Raw genomic sequence first — 17777 nt, forward strand, 5'->3', positions numbered from 1 at the left:
GGAGGGCAGGGCAACCCACTCCAGTATTCTTGCCTGCAGAATCCCAAGGACAGAGGAGCCTGGCAGGCTACAGTCAATGGGATCACTAAGAGTCAGACACTACTGAAGTGACTGAGCACATACACATATGTCAGTTCAATTCAGTTCAATCACTCAGTGGTGTCCGACTCATTGTGACCCCATGGACTGCAGCACGCCAGGCTTCCCTGTCCATCACCAACTCCTGGAGCTTGCTCAAACTCATGTCCATCAAGTCGGTGATGCCAACCAACGATCTTATCCTCTGTCGTCCCCTTTTCCTCCCACCTTCAATCTTTCTCAGCATCAGAGTCTTTTCCAATGAGTCAGTTCTTCACATCAGGTGGCCAAAGTATTGGAGTTTCAGCTTCAGCATCAGTCCTTCCAATGAATATTCAGGATTGATTCCCTTTAGGATGGACTGGTTGGATCTCTTTGTAGTCCAAGGGACTCTCAAGAGTCTTCTCTAACATCACAGTTCAAAAGCATCAATTCTTCACCACTCAGCTTTCTTTATAATCCAACTCTCACATCCAACAGTTAGTACCTGACATGTAACAACAGACTGGTTCCAAATAGGAAAAGGAGTACGTCAAGGCTGTATGTCACCCTGCTTATTTAACTTATATGCAGAGTACATCATGAGAAACGCTGGGCTGGATGAGGCACAAGCTGGAATCAAGATTGCCGGGAGAAATATCAATAACCTCAGATATGCAGATGACACCACCTTTAAGGCAGAAAGCAAAGAAGAACTAAAGACCCTCTTGATGAAGGTGAAAGAGGAGAGTGAAAAAGTTGGCTTAAAACTCAACATTCAGAAAACCAAGATCATGGCATCCAGTCTCATTACTTCATGGCAAATAGATGGGGAAACAGTGGAAACAGTGGCAGACTTTATTTTTTTGGGCTCCAAAATCACTGCAGATGGTAACTGCAGCCATGAAACTGAAAGATGCTTGCTCCTTGGAAGAAAAGCTATGACCAACCTAGACAGCATATTAAAAAACAGAGACATTACTTTGCCAACAAAGGTCCTTCTAGTCAAGGCTACGGTTTTTCCAGTAGTCATGTGTGGGTGTGAGAGCTGGACTATAAAGAAAGCTGAGCACCGAAGAATTGATGCTTTTGAACTGTGGTGTTGGAGAAGACTCTTGAGAGTCCCTTCAATGCAAGGAGATCCAACCAGTCCATCCTAAAGGAAATCAGTCCTGAATATTCATTGGAAGGACTGATGTTGAAGCTGAAACTTCAGTACTTTGGCAACCTGATGTGAAGAGCTGACTCATTTGAAAAGACCCTGAATCTGGGAAAGACTGAGGTGGGAGGAGAAGGGGACCACAGAGGATGAGATGGTTGGATGGTCTCACCAACTCAATGGACATGAATTTGAGTAAACTCTGGTAGTTGGTGATGGACAGGGAGGCCTGGCATGCTGCAGACCATGGGGTCACAAAGAGGCGGATAGCACTGAGCGACTGAACTGAACTGAACTCATATCCATATATGACTACTGGAAACACCATAGCTCTGACCAGATGGACCTTTGTTGGCAAAGTAGTGTCTCTGCTTTTTAATATGCTGTCTCAGTTGGTCATAACTTTTCTTCCAAGGAGCAAGTGTCTTTCATGGCTGCAGTCACCATCTGCTGTGATTTTGGAGCCCCCCAAAATAAAGTCTGTCACTGTTTCCATTGTTTCCCCATCTATTTGCCATGAAGTGATGGGACCAGATGCCATGATCTTAATTTTCTGAATGTTGAGTTTTAAGCCAACTTTTTCACCATACTGTTTTCCATTATGGTTTATTATAGGATATTGAATATAGTTCCCTGTGCTATATAGTGGGACCTTGTTTTTTATATCTACCCTGTGTATAATAGTTTGGAATCTGCTAATCCCAAACTCCTCATTTATCCCTCCCACCCCGTCCCCGCTTCAGTAACCATAAGCTTTTCTATCCAGAGATTAGTACTTTTTAAACTGAGGACAGGAGAGTGTGGCCATTGCCCCAGATGAGGTGTCTTACGAAAGCCATGGCCTGAGATTAAGAGTTCAGGGAGACTCTGGTCTGTTTGATGTGACACGTGGTTTTCAGGAATCCAATTTTTTTAAAAATCAAAAGCCAAAAGGGGTGTATATGTGTCCCATCAAGAAAGGACTTCGATCTCCCACAGACCAAAAGGGCCAAATTCCACAGCTGACCTTAGACTGCATTAACACATGATGAAGTAACCAGAAAGCTAATCGAAAGGTCTGAAGAACCAAAGGGGGGTTACAATAGGAAGCTTCTGGAAGGAACTTGTCCAATTGAGCACGGAGCATAAAGCCATTTATGTTACTCCTTAACTGCATACCTGCCAACTACCTTCCCCCACTCCACCACCAGTCATTCCATGTGCCATGGAGTTGACTGTGAACCCTGGACTACCATGCTTTGGACAGGAGAAGGGAGAATCTTCTAGGAAAAAAAAAAAAGAATCACGAAAATATTAAGATTAAGAAATATGCTTGTGATGTAGACATTTTCCTTCTTTTTAATTACTGCAGGAATGGAAAAAAAATTACCCTGAAATCTGACAAATAACAGAGGAAAGAAGTCTATCTCTACCAGCGAGAGTATTCAGTCTATCTGGGTTCTGCTGTCACTGATTTGCCGAGATATTGGTGAAGATTTGCTTGTTGCTGCTGCCTCAGACAACAAGATGGGTTGTTTTTCTCATCGTTAGCTGTATTATCAGATAATTCCCTGGTGAGTGGCAGGGGAGGGTTCTAAGTGAGTCATCATTAGAGACTTTAGAGCTGGGAAGGGCTCCTTGCCAAGGCCTAGAAGGGCTAGAAAATTTTTCGTTGTGGTTTGAATCAATCATACAGCCTTGCAAGTCACTTGGGAACAACATGTGTGCTTCATCTGAAACTCAAGAAAAGACAGCTTTTCAAAAAGCAGGTGAACTGTCACATTTCTTTGGTCAGAAGAAAAGAAAAAGGACTGGTGGGTCAGCACCTCACGCCTGGGAAAAAAGATGGTGACCAGAGGCCAAGAGGACTCTCTGGGAAAGACCCTGGTTGAAATTGGACCAGAAGGAGCTGGTGGGATTTTGGTGTTCTATAAATTGCTTTTACTTTGATTTCTATCAGAAAAATATCCTGTGAAAATGTGACTTTTTAACTTTCTGAATATGCATTCTTTTTTTTTTTAGATTTAAAAATATGAGAAAACTTCTTTTCAGCTATTTTCAGGTGTAACTCACAAATAAATTGTAAGATAATTAAAGTGTACAATGTGATGATTTGATCTGCATATATATTGTGAAAGGATATCTTCTACCCAGTTAATTCCCACACCTCTCACCTCACGTGTGTGTATGTGTTACTCACTCCGTTGTGTCTATTTCTTTGTGACCTCATGGACTCTAGCCCGCCAGGCCCCTCTGTCAGTGGGATTCTCCAGGCAAGAATACTAGAGTGGGTTGCCATTCCCTTCTCCAGGTGATCTTCCCGACCCCGGGATCAAAACTGCACCTATTGCATCTCCTGCATTGGTGTGTTCTTTATTGTCGGAGCCACCAGGGAAGCCCTCAACTCACATGTTTATCCTTAATTTTTTTGTGTGTGTGTGAACATTGACATTCTACTCTCTTGGTCAATTTCAGTGATACAATATATTGTTATCAATTATAGTCACCATGTTACATATTAGAGCCTCAGACCTTATTTATCTTATAACTATAATTTACACCCTTGTATCGATCACTCTCTATTTCCCCTATGCCTCAACCCAGGGTGACAACTTTTTTACTTTCTCTTCCTATGAGTTTAACTTTCTCAAAAAGATTTGACACATATGTGGTATCATGCAGTATTGCCTTTCTCTGTCTTATTTCACTTGAAGTAACCTCCTCCCGTTTCACCCATATTGTTGCAAATGACAGGATTTCCTTCCCCCCACTTTCTTTTAAGGCTGAATTATATTATATATATTGTGTATATACACATACACACACACTCACACACTATTTTTTCTTGATCCATCCATCTGTTGATTGACACTTAGGTTATTTCCAAGTCTTGCCTATTGTGAATAATGCTGCAATGAACATGGAAATATAGATGTCTTTTTGGGATAATCATTTCATTTCTTTTGGATAAACACCCAGAAGTGGGATTGATGGATCCCACGGAAGATCTATTTTTGATTTCTTGAGAAAACTTCATACTGTTTTAATAGCAGTTGTATCAATTTTCATTCTCAAAAACAATGTACAAGGATTCCCTTTTCTCCAAATTCTTCTCAGTAATTGATATCTCTTGTTTTTTGATAATAGCCAACCTAACAGATATGAAATGATATTTCATTTTGTGTATGTATGCATTTTTTCTTTTGGCTGTGCCACGAGGCTTGTGGGATCTTAGTTCTCTGACCAGGGATTGAACCCACACCCTTGGCAGTGAAAGCACAGAGTGCTAACCACTGGACCACCAGGGATTTCCCTCACTGTGGCTTCGAATTGTATCTCCCTGATTATTAGTGATGCTGAGCATTTTTTCACGTACCCATTGGCCACCATTGTACGGCTTCCGTGGGGAAGGTTTGTTCAGGTCCTTTGCTCATTTTTGAATTGGGTTATTTCCTTTTCTTTTTTCTTTTTTTTTGGCTATTGAGTCATATGAGTTCCTTGTGTATTTTGGATATTGACCGATTGTCAGAGAAGCAGTTTCAGATTATTTTCTCCCATCATGTTGGCTGCCTTTTCATTTTGAAGATGGTTTTCTTCCTGAGCAGAAGCTTTTTAGTTTGATGTAGTCCCACTTGTTTATTTTTGCTTTTGTTGCCTAGTGGTCTTCTTTCCTGGGGGTGCAGCTTCTGTTTGAAAAGCCTCTTATACTACAAAGGAATACAAATGACACAGAATACCAACAACAGCCAGCAAGGTGCTAATCCTAATTTTAACCACTGTATTCTGTCTGACCTCCAAATAGGCTGTTTGCAATCTGTCTTCCTTTATATTTAGCCTGAAAGTAAATGATCTCTTTTGTCTTCTCTGCTTGGAACTGACTTTGATATATTTTTGGCACAGTATGCTCAGGTTTGTCTGGGTACTCTCTACTCATGGGTAAAATGAAGCTGTTTCTTCTTCTCTCTTGCACAGGAAGCAAGAAGAACCTAAGGTTTCCAATGGGAAAAAAAGAGATTGGTTAGAATAAAAATTCACAGGAGCCAGGGGCAAAAGCAAAAAAAGTGCCTAAGTAAACAGTGGAGACAAACTCAGGATAAAAGAAATACAATTCTGGGATCACTGGAAGCAAAGAGAGAGAATCTGGTCTTTACATGGAACCAAGCAGAGGTGGTGATAACAGAAAAGGGCTGAACCCAAGAGGCTGGACAGAGGTATTCTGATCGAGATTTTGGAAAAATTAACTAAGTTGGACCGGGGCTTCCCCAATGGCTCAGAGGTAAAATATCTGTCTGCAGTGTGGGAGATGCAGGAGACACAGATTCAGTCCCTGGGTTGGGAAGATCCCCTGGCAGAGGAAATGGCAACCCACTCCATTATTCTTGCTGAATGGACAAGAGGAGCCCCTGAACGGCTACAGTCTAAAGGGTTGCAAAGTGTTGGACATGACAGAGCAATTGAGCACACAGGTTGGACGTAGGTGAACTTTACATCTGCTTGGGTGTGTGTGTGTGTGTGTGTGTGTGTATTAATACTTGTGACATAATTTAATGTAGAATTTCCCCCAGAAATTTATGAAGTTGTCTCAGTGTGTCTTAGGTGGTCCTGACCCTTTCCAGTCTCCTTTCCTTGTACTTGGCTGCTTGCTTTGGCATCCTATGCTGTCCTCATTATCATCTTTTATCTTTCAGTGTGAATAGATATGGTAACTCATCGTGATGAGCAGAGATGGAGAGATTACTTGAGAGTGGGGATGTAAAATTGCCTTCAGTTCAGTTCAGTCGCTCAGTTATGACCAACTGTGACCCCATGGGCTGCAGCACACCAGGCTTCCCTGTCCATCACCAACTCCTGGAGCTTGCTCAAACTCATGTCCATCGAGTTGGTGATGCCATCCAGCCATCTCATCCTGCATCATCCCTTCTCCTCCTGCCTTCAATCTTCCCCAGCATCAGGGTCTTTTTCAATGAGTCAGTTCTTCCCATCAGGTGGCCAAAGTATCGGAGTTTCACCTTCAGCATCAGTCCTTCCAATGAATATTCAGGACTGATTTCCTTTAGGATGGACTGGTTGGATCTCCTTGCATTGAAGGGACTCTGAAGAGTCTTCTCCAACATCACAGTTCAAAAGCAGCAATTCTTTGGTGCTCAGCTTTCTTTATGCTCCAACTCTCTAGAAATGCCTTTAATGATTGTAGTAATCTATGTTGCATTCCACCAGACTGACTGAAAGGTGTGTTGCGTTCTAGCAGGCTGACTGAAAAAGTATGATTGTAAGATCATAGTCACGAAGAAGGATCCTGCCTTCCGATTGTGTGTATCAAGGCGGTAAGACACTATAGGACCCCTCCCCAGTACAGCTGACAGCGTGCCTGATGCTGCCTTAAGCCTGTCACTTGTAGTATCTTATTTAACTCTTTAATATCGATTAAAGAATTTACTGGCATATATTGTACAGCAAAAGTGATTCAGCTATACATATATATATATTATTTTTTCATATTCTTTTCCATTATAGCCTATCATAGGATATTTAATATAGTTCCCTGTGATATATAGTAGGACCTTGTTGTTTACTCATCCTATATATATAATAGTTTGCATCTGCTAATCCCAAGCTCCCAGTCCTTCCCTCTCCCACATCCTGACCCCTTGGCAACCACATATCTGTTCTCTACAACTGAGAGTCTGTTCCTGTTTCATAGCTAAGTTCACTCATGTCATATATTAGAGTCCACATATAAGTGATATCATGTGGTGTTTGTCTTTTTCTGACTTACTTCACTGAGTATGGCAATCTCTAGGATCATTCATGATGCTGCAAATGGCATTATTTCATGCTTTTTCATGCTTGTGATTCTTTAATATTCATATGAGATTGCAAAAGATACTATTGTATAAGGCTTGTATGAGTTACTTTTATTATTACCCCCATTTTATAGAAGAAGAAACTTAGGCTCAGTTTGCCTTATGTCTGTGGAAAAACTTTAGCCAAAGAATGAGTTTAACCAGAGAAGTGAGAACATGCAGAAACAAAGGAAAACAGTCAAAGGAGGCCAAATAATAAGAGTTTAGACATTAAGCATGGTCAAAGGACCTCTAGTTCCTTCTCAAGGGCTAAGGATAATATTCTGAGCCATATCCTGTGAGCTGCCTTATAGATACTGAAACCCCAGGTGGAGAAGTCAACTACAGGATGACTAGACTGTAGCCATGATATAAACTGCCACAATTCAAAGAATTGGCCTTAAAGAAACAAGAACAAACTGACCCTGGAATTGAAAAATAAGTGTACTTAATCAAGGTGATGCTGCTCAGATCACCCATGACTAATTTCCAGATGACTGTCAGAGCTGATTGTGCTGTTTCTGCACGTTGCCGCCTCCCTCAGCCTGTAAAAGCTCTAGCCCACTGATTGCCAGTGGGGGGAGTTGGCCCACAGGCCAACTCCTGTCCTTTGAAAAATCCCCACTGATTGTTCAGTCGCTAAGTCATGTCTGACTCTTTGCAAGCCCATAGACTGCAGCATGCCAGGCTTCCCTGTCCTTCAGTATCTCCCAGTTTGCTCAAACTCATGTCCATTGAGTGGTGATGCCATCCAAGCATCTTATCCCCACTAGTTGCTGGTAACCAAAATAAAGCAAACTTTCCTTTCCATCACCAACGTGGCCTCTTTATTGACTTTTGAGCAGCCGGTTTCCTTTTTGGGTTACATTACCTCCAAATACCATGATGTTAAAAGTTAAGGCTTCAACATATAAATTTTGAGGGAGAGACACAGACTCACTCCACAGCAGCTGCTATTTCTGAGCCTGCTTGGCTGATTTCTCCTGTTCTCCCAGACTTTTGATGGTGTGTCTCAGGGCATATTCATTGATCTTGATCTTTTTCTCTTCTTTATCCTGCTTCACTCCCTTGGCGGCCTCGTCCAAGCTGTGGCTTTAAACACCCATCTATATACCTACCAATGACTCTGAAGTTTATATTTTTAGCTCAGACCTTTTGTGTCAGCTCCAAAATCTACACATCAGCTGACTTAACATCTCTCCTAGGGAGTCTCATAGGCATGTTTGTAACTTTTTGACAGTTATAACCATATCAGAACAATCATTTTAATGGGTCTGCTAATTCTTACATCTGTATCAGTTTTGGTGGATTTTTCTCCTTGTTATGGATCATATTTTCCTGCTTTTTTAAATATTTCATATTCTTTGATTGGCTGTCAGACTGTGAATTTTATCTTGTTGAGTGCTGGATATTTTTGTAATTCTATAAATATTTTTGAGCTTTGTTCTTGGACTCAGTTAAGTTACTTGGAAACATTTTGAACCTTTGAGTCTTGCTTTTAACTTTTATTATCTGGGACCAGAGCAGCATTTAATCTATGGCCCATTGTTCCCTGTTGCTGAGATAAGACCCTTCTACTAGAGGAAAACAATAGAATGGGAAAGACTAGAGATCTCTTCAAGAAAATTAGAGATACAAAGGGAATATTTCATGCAAAGATGGGCACAATAAAGGACAGAAATGGCATGAACCTAACAGAAGCAGGAGATATTAAGAAGAGGTGGCAAGAATACACAGAAGAACTGTACAAAAAAGATCTTCATGACCCAGATAACCACGATGGTGTGATCACTCACCTAGAGCCATACATCCTGGAATGTGAAGTCAAGTGGGCCTTAGGAAGCATCACTATGAACAAAACTAGTGGAGGTGATGGAATTCCAGCTGAGCTCTTCCAAATCCTAAAAGATGATGTGAAAGTGCTGTACTCAATATGCCAGCAAATTTGGATAACTCAGCAGTGGCCACAGGACTGGAAAAGGTCAGGTTTCATTCCAGTCCCAAAGAAAGGCAATGCCAAAGAATGTTCAAACTACTGCACACTTGCATTCATCTCACACGCTAGCAAAATAATGCTCAAAATTCTCCAAGCCAGGCTTCAACAGTACATGAACCAAAAATGTCCAGATGTTCAAGCTGGATTTAGAAAAGGCAGAGGAGCCAAAGATCAAAATGCCAACATCCGTTGGATCATCAAGAAAGCAGGAGAGTTCCAGAAAAACATCCAAATCTGCTTTATTGACTATGCCAAAGCCTTTTACTCTGTGGATCACAATCAACTGTGGAAAATTCTGAAAGAGATGGGAGTATCAGACCATCTTACCTGCCTCCTGAGAAATCTGTATGCAGGCCAAGAAGCAACAGTTAGAACTGGACATGGAACAACAGACTGATTCCAAATTGGGAAATGAGTAGGTCAAGGCTGTATATTGTCACCCTGCTTATTTAACTTATGTGCAGAGTACATCATGAATGAAGTACAAGCTGGAATCAAAATTGCTGGGAGAAATATCAAAAACCTCAGATATGCAGATGACACCACCCTCATGGCAGAAAGCGAAGAACTAAAGACCCTCTTGATGAAAGTGAAAGAGGAGAGTGAAAAAGTTGATTTAAAACTCAACATTCAGAAAACTAAGATCATGGCATCCAGTCTCATTACTTCATGGCAAATAGATGGGTAAGCAATGGAAATAGTGAGAGACTATTTTTCTGGGCTCCAAAATCTCTGCAGATGGTGACTGCAGCCATGAAATTAAAAGATGCTTGCTCCTTGGAAGAAAAGCTATGACCAATCTAGACAGCATATTAAAAAGCAGAGCCATTACTTTGCTGACAAAGGTCCATCTAGTCAAAGCTATGATTTTCTCAGTAGTCAAGTATGGGTGTGAGAGTTGGACTATAAAGAAAGCTGAGCGCCGAAGAATTGATGCTTTTGAACTGTCATATTGGAGAAGACTCTTGAGAGTCCCTTGGACTTCAGGGAGATCAAACCAGTCCATCCTAAAGGAAATTAGTCCTGAAAATTCATTGAAAGGACTGATACTGAAGCTGAAACTCCAATACTTTGGCCACCTGAGGTGAAGAGCTGACTCATTAGAAAAGACCCTGATGCTGGGAAAGATTGAAGAAAGGAGGAGAAGGGGATGACAGAGGATGAGATGGTTGGATGGCATCACAGACTCGTTGGACATGAGTTTGAGCAAGCTGCAGGTGTTGGTGATTAACAGGGAAGCCTGGCGTGCTGCAGTCCATGGGGTCGCAAAGAGTCGGACACGACTGAGTGACTGAACCGACCCACCCTACCTAATGCCCCGTACATTTGGAGGTTTTCCAGTTTGGTTGGGCTTCCCAGGTGGCTCTAGGGGTAAAGAACCTGCATGCCAATGCAGGAGATGTAAGACATGTGGGTTCGATCCTTGGGTCGGGAAGATCCCCTGGAGGAGGGCATGGCACTCTGCTCCAGCATTCTTGCCTGCAGAATCCCCTGGACAGAGGGGCCTGGCTGGCTATAGTCCATAGGGTAGCAAAGAGTTGAATACGCCTGAAGCGACTTGGCATGCACGCATGTTGGCTCTAATTTTAGTTTTTTAAGGAACCTCTATTCTGTTCTTCATAGTGACTGTATCATTTTACACTGCCACCCACAGTGTAGGAGGGTTCCCTTTTTTCCACACCTTCTTCAGCATTTTTTGTTTGTAGATTTTTTTTAACATACAATATAAATGATTTATTAACAGCAGATCATCCTCATGGGCTAAATGGTCAACCAGACATCTAGAACGGAGCCACAAGTTCAGAGCAGCCTCTGAGCCTCTTGCTCCGACTCCAGTAGGCTGAGCACATTGCCCTAATGCACGGGGCCTTTCATACTTCGAATGATGGAGCTGCTCACATTGCCATGAATTCTATATGCACCAGCATGACCGTCACTGCAAACCAGTCCTGCCCAGTTCCTTGGTGACCCTGGCAAGCTTAATGGGCTGCACACAGCTTGTGTCTGTGGTGGCAGCGATTGGCAGGATAGCTATTGTTTGTTGATTTTTTGGTGGTGGCCGTTCTGACCAATGTGAAGTGATACTTCATTGTAGTTTTGAGTTTCATTGCTCCAATAATTAGTAATGTCGAACATCTTTTCATGTGCTTTTTGGTCACCTGTTGGGTATTATTGGGTCTTCCCTGGTGTCTCAGACAGTAAAGAATCTTCCTGCAGTGTGGGAGACCTGCGTTCAATCCCTGGGTGGGGAAGATCGCCTGGAGGAGGGCATGACAACCCACTCCAACATTCTTGCCTGGAGAATCCCATGAATAGAGGAGCCTGGTGGGCTACAGTCCATAGTATCACGAAGAGTCAGACCCAACTGAGCGACTTAGCATGCACACACCCAGGGTGCTATTACCTCTAATCATCTCACAAGGCTTTTCTCTCCACCCTTCAGTAATTTCCTCAGCTGTGGCTGAATATTTGCAGGGATCTTCTGGAGTTCTCTCTGTGTGGCTGACTCCTCTCTGATACTAAGTTCTGTGTGCTTGTGGCTCTGTGTCTTCAACTCAAGGAGTCTGCTGAGCCCTCCTGGGTTTCTCCTAGCACCTCAGGTTCGAATCTCTCTCAAAGCAGTTAAGCTGGGGCAATCATAGGATCCAGTCTCTCAGAAATCATCGTCTTTAGTACCTGAGGTGACTAAAGTACCTCAGTACTTTAGTACTGAGGGCCAATGTCTAAAAAACCGTTGTTTCATATATTTGATGCTTTTGTTGCTGCTGTGGTTTGTCTGTTTCAGGAGGGAGGGTCCATCTGATCTCTGTTACTCCATCTTTCTAGGGTGCTAGGGGTGCTAAGTTGCTTCAGTTGTGTCCAACTCCTTGCGACTGCCAGGCTCCCCTGTCCAATGAATTTTCCTGGTGAGAATACTGGAGTGCGTTGCCATTTCCTTTTCCAGGGGATCTTCCTGACTCAGGGATGGAACCCATGTCCTTTACATCTCCTGCACTGGCAGGCAGGTTCTTTACCACTAGCGCCACCTGGGAAGCCCTCTCTAATAGGCATTTATTAAAAACTTAATGGGCTTCAAATTAATGGGCAGGTGGTAAAGAATACACCTGCCAATGTAGGAGATGCAAGAGACATGGGTTCAGTTCCTGGGTAGAGAAGATGCCCTGGAGGAGGAACTGGCAACTCTCTCCAGTATCATTGCCTGGAAAATTTTGTGGACAGAGGAGCCTGGTGGGCTACAGTCCATGGGATCACAAACAGTCAGACACGACTGAGCACATGGACATGACTGAGCACACACACACACACACACACACACACACACTCAACATGTTCAAAAGAGGATTCATATTTTTATATCAAATCTCCTCCCCTTGTAATCTTCTGCATCTAGTTGACTTCTTTCCTTTTCTCATCCTTCTCTCTCCAATATTTACTCCATCAGGAAATATTTTGGCTCTCTGCAAATTTTGACTACTTTGTATCACCTCCACTAAATCTACCTGGTCTGAGTTATCATCAGTTCTTGCCTGGGTTACCATAATTGGTAGCCAGTTACTCCTAACTGGTCCCTTTCATGCTTCCCCCTCCGCCCCCGTTTATAGTCTGGCCACAATCCAGAAGCCAGAATAAGCCTTTCAAACTGAGTTTGTATCACTGAGCTCTGTTTTGGGTGTCTTTGTAAGTCCCTAATGGAGCCAGCATGTTCTTGCCTCAGGGCCTTTGCACTGGCCGTTCCCTCTTCCTGAATGTTTTTCCCCTAGGGCTTCCCAGGTGGTGTTAGTGGTGAAGAACCTGCCTGCCAATGCAGGAGACGTAAAGGATGTGCGTTCCATCCCTGGGTCAGCAGGATCCCCTGGAGAAGGAAATGGCAACCCACTCCAGTATTCTTGCCAGGAAAATCCCTTGGACAGAGGAGCCTGGTGGTTGCAAAGAGTCGGACACGACTGAAGCGACTTAGCACCCTAGCACCTGAAGTCTCTGAATATCTGAATTTTTTCAGTCTTTGCTAAATATAAGCTTTTTCAATGAGGTTATTTCCTTAAACCTTTCAAAAATTAAAAATATTGTAATACAGCTCTGAGAGTTGGAGCATAAAGAAAGCTGAGCTCTGAAGAATTGATCCTTTTGAACTGTGGTGTTGGAGAAGACTCTTGAGAGTCCCTGGGACAGCAAGGAGATCGAATCAGTCAATCCTAAAGGAAATCAGTCCAGAATATCATTGGAAAGACTGATGCTGAAGCTGAAGCTCCAATACTTTGGCTACCTGATGCAAAGAACTGACTCCTTAGAAAACACCCTGATGCTGGGAAAGATTGAAGGTGGGAGGAGAAGGGGATGACAGAGGATGAGATGGTTGGATGGCATCACCGACTCAATGGACATGAATTTGAGAAAGCTCAGGAGTTGGTGATGGACAGGGAAGCCTGGTATGCTGCAGTTCATGGGGTCGTGAAGAGTTGGACACTACTGAGCAACTGAACTGAACTGAATACAGCTCTGTCTTTGCTTTTGGAACATCTTCCTGTTGTTGTTTAGTCACTAAGTCGTGTCCAACTCTTTACAACCCCATGAACTGTAGCCTGCCAGGCTCCTTTGTCCATGGGATTTTCCAGGCAAGAATATTGGAGTTGGTTGCTATATCCATTTCCAGGGGATCTTCCTGACCCAGGGAAGGAACCCACATCACCTGCATTGGCAGGTAGGTTCTTTACCACAGAGTCACCTGGGAAGCCTGGGTAAAACACCCACATGGCTCAAAATTGGGAAGATCAAAAGAGAATACAGTGGTAACTTTTCTTTTCACTACTATCTTCCCCCAGAAACCACCACTGTTTCTTATTTAACCTTCCAGTGATATTTTATACATATAAAAGCAATATATAACTACTCTTTTTAAAATACAAATGGTAATATTTTATTACACTGTTCTGCTTCTTACTTTTTTCATTTATCTGTCTTAGAGATTGAATGACTGTGTTGTATTCCATTATTTGGATATTCCATAATTTGCTTGAAACTTTGGTACTAGAACTTTCAGAATTCAGGATTCTAATACTTTGCTATAACCAACAATGCTGGAGTGTCTACCCTTGTACTTAGGTCATTTATCTCATATATGAGAATATCTGTGGGAAAAATTCTTGGAGGTGGAATTGTGGGGTCAAAGGAATGTGCCTTTGTAACTTTGATTGCATGTTAGCAAATTGCTCTCTATAGAGTTTGTACCAATTTACATTCCAAACAAAACAAAACAAAAAAACCCCAAAAAACCAAAACAACGCATGAGTGACTGTCTTCTCTATGTCTTCACCAATATACTATATTACTGGTAAATCTTATTGGTAAAAAAAGTGGCATCTTAATTTAAATATATTCCTTTTTATGGGTTAGGTTAATCCCAAAAGTCCAAAAGCAATTTGTACTTTTTTTCTGTTAATTGCCTATTCACAGAATGTTGGTTTTGTCCTTATTTTTCTATTCTGTGCCCTTGAAGAATAAGATGCACATGACTTTGGGGGAAGAGAGTGGGAACCAGGAAGGTCAGAGCAGTCATTGAATTCTCCTGAGATCACATAAGATAATTACAATAAGGACCAGGGACTCAGAATCTTAAATTTGCCAAGAATCTTAGAAATAGCATACAACTGAAATTTTTTAGATCTAGTTTTAGTTTTTACCATTTTCATCTCCACCCACTGCACTCCTATCTCCAACAGAATCCTGAAAGTGTTTCACTTCTAAAAACATTTCTAAACATTAAAAAAACTGCAATCAACATATACTCTTCAAACGTAGCCCACGCCACTTGTGTATGCTTTCACGTAGACTCCATGAGAAAATGTTTTCTTTTCATTTTCACCTACAGTAGTCCACAATCCTGACATCTAAAATGCTCTTAAAAACAGAAAATGTTTTAACAAGTTTGACACCAAAACTTATTTAGTGGCAAAACCTGACAGTAACTGATAGGTAACTATCCAGAGTGTTTATCTATCACACTTACTATGACTATTCAAATGTTTTTTCAGAAGAGTTGTTCTTCTTTTTAAAAAATTGGAGTATAGTTGTTTGCAATGTTGTGCTAATTTCTGCTGTATAGCAAAGTGAATCAGCTATATGTATACACATGTCCCCTCTTTTTTGAATTTCCTTCTCATTCTGGTCACCACAGAGCATTGAGTAGAGGTCCCTGTGCTATACAAGAGGTTCTCATTAGTTATCTATTTTATACATAACTTTAATAGCATACATGTCAATCGCAATCTCCCAGTTCATCCCACACGCCCTTTCTTTTTTTCCCATTTATTTTTATTGGTTGGAGGCTAATTACTTTACAATATTATAGTGGTTTTTGCCATACATTGACATGAATCAGCCATGGATTTACATGTGTTCCCCATCCCGATCCCCCCTCCCACCTCCCTCTCCACCCGATTCCTCTGGGTCTTCCCAGTGCACCAGGCCCGAGCCCTTGTCTCATGCATCCAACCTGGGCTGGTGATCTGTCTCACCCTTGATAATATACATGTTTCGATGCTGTTCTCTCAAAACATCCCACCCTCGCCTTCTCCCACAGAGTCCAAAAGTCTGTTCTGTACATCTGTGTCTCTTTTTCTGTTTTGCATATAGGGTTATCATTACCATCTTTCTAAATTCCATATATATGCGTCAGTATACATTATCGATCTTTATCTTTCTGGCTTACTTCACTGTATAATGGGCTCCAGTTTCATCCATCTCATGAGAACTGATTCAAATGAATTCTTTTTAATGGCTGAGTAATATTCCATGGTGTATATGTACCACAACTTCCTTATCCATTCGTCTGCTGATGGGCATCTAGGTTGCTTCCATGTCCTGGCTATTATAAACAGAGCTCCGATGAACATTGGGGTGCACGTGTCTCTTTCAGATCTGGTTTCCTCGGCCCACACCCCCTTTCTCACCCTGCCATCTGTCATGTCCACTTGGCTATTCTCCACATCTGTGTTGCCTCTCCTGTCCTGCAAATAGGTTCATCAGTACCATTTTTCTAGATTCCACATGTATGTGAGAATATATGATATCTGTTTTTCTCTTTCTGACTTACTTCACTTACCTGTTTCTTGCAGGGTGCTGCCCTGGACACTGTTATAATAGGATGGTATTACATTACACAGATGGTATATTGTGTTTCTGAAATCTGTAAAATGTTGAACATTGGAAGGCACTTGGACTTGAGGGTGCCAGATAAGGGATTGTGGACCTACATTTGGACTTACAAATTCGTCATTACTCAGGAATGTTTTAACTCTGCCTTGATCTTTTATTCAGGCCTGTGTGAGTCAGCTCAAGTAAGATTGTTCAGACAAGTCCAGCAGAGTCAGTTGTGCAATAATCAGTTCAGTTCAGTTCAGGTGCTCAGTTGTGTCCGACTCTTTGTGACCCCACAGACTGCAGCACACCAGGCCTCCCTGTCCATCACCAACTCCCAGAGTTTATTCAAACTCATGTCCATCAAGTTAGTGATGCCATTCAGCCACCTCATCCTCTGTCGTCCCCTTCTCCCCCTGCCTTCAATCTTTCCCAGCATCAGGGTCTTTTCTCATGAGTCAGTTCTTAGCATCACATGGCCAAAGTATTGGAGTTTCAGCTTCAACATCAGTCCTTTCAATGACTATTCAGGACTGATTTTCTTTAGGATGGACTGGTTGGATCTCCTTGCTGTCCAAGGGACTCTCAACAGTCTTCTCCAACACCACAGTTCAAAAGCATCAATTCTTCGGCGCTCAGCTTTCTTTACAGTCCAACTCTCACATCTACACATGACTACTGGAAAAACCATAGCCTTGACTAGACGGACATTTGTTGGCGAAGTAATGTCTCTGCTTTTTAATATGCTCTCTAGGTTGGTCATAGCTTTTCTTCCAAGGAGCAAGTATGTTTTAATTTCATGGCTGCAGTCACCATCTGCAGTGATTTTGGAGCCCCCCAAAATAAAGTCTCTCACTGTTTCCTTTGTTTCTCCATTTATTTGCCATGAAGTGATGGGACCAGATGCCATGATGTTAGTTTTCCGAATGTTGAGCTTTAAGCCAACTTTTCCACTTTCCTCTTTCACTTTCATCAAGAGGGTCTTTAGGTCTTCTTTGCTTTCTGCCATAAGGGTGGTGTCATCTACATATCTGAGGTTATTGGTATGTCTCCTGGCAATCTTGATTCCAGCTTGTGCTTCATCCAGCCCAGTATTTCTCGTGATGTACTCTGCATAAAAGTTTAATAAGCAAGGTGACAATATACATGCAATAATGTCATGATAATATTCTGACATAAGTACTTACATTGTTTATCCGAAGTTTTCAGTCCTTCTCTGGCCTTTAAACATATCTTAAATAATATAAATTATTTGGAAATATTGTTAATGGGATTACCCTGGTTGTCCAGTGGCTAAGACTCTGCACTTCCTCTACAGGGGTACAGGTTCCATTCCTGGTCCAGGAACTAAGACCCCACATGCTGGGAGGTGTGGCCAAAAAGTAAATACATACATATGTAAATAAATGATTAGAAAAAGTACTGTTAGTGACCCAATTTGGGAACAAAAATTTCATACCACTCTTCTCTTAAGGAATATTTAGAGATTGGAAACTGACCTGTTAAAAAAGATCTTGTATCTGCAAATGTTTATGTGGGAAAATAAGGATTTTTTTTGTAGTGTATAATCAAAACAAAAGACAGAGATAAAGTATCTACAACTCTAATG

The 17777-nt window shown here is 41.9% G+C and overlaps 1 pseudogene; it reads right to left on the reverse strand.

The window, feature by feature from the left end:
* Positions 1 to 10834: 10834 nt before the first annotated feature.
* LOC122679934 lies at positions 10835 to 11448 on the reverse strand (annotated as a pseudogene).
* Between the last annotated feature and the right edge of the window lie 6329 nt (positions 11449 to 17777).

This window comes from Cervus elaphus, chromosome 22 (assembly GCF_910594005.1).
Source record: "Cervus elaphus chromosome 22, mCerEla1.1, whole genome shotgun sequence".
NCBI lineage: Eukaryota > Metazoa > Chordata > Mammalia > Artiodactyla > Cervidae > Cervus > Cervus elaphus.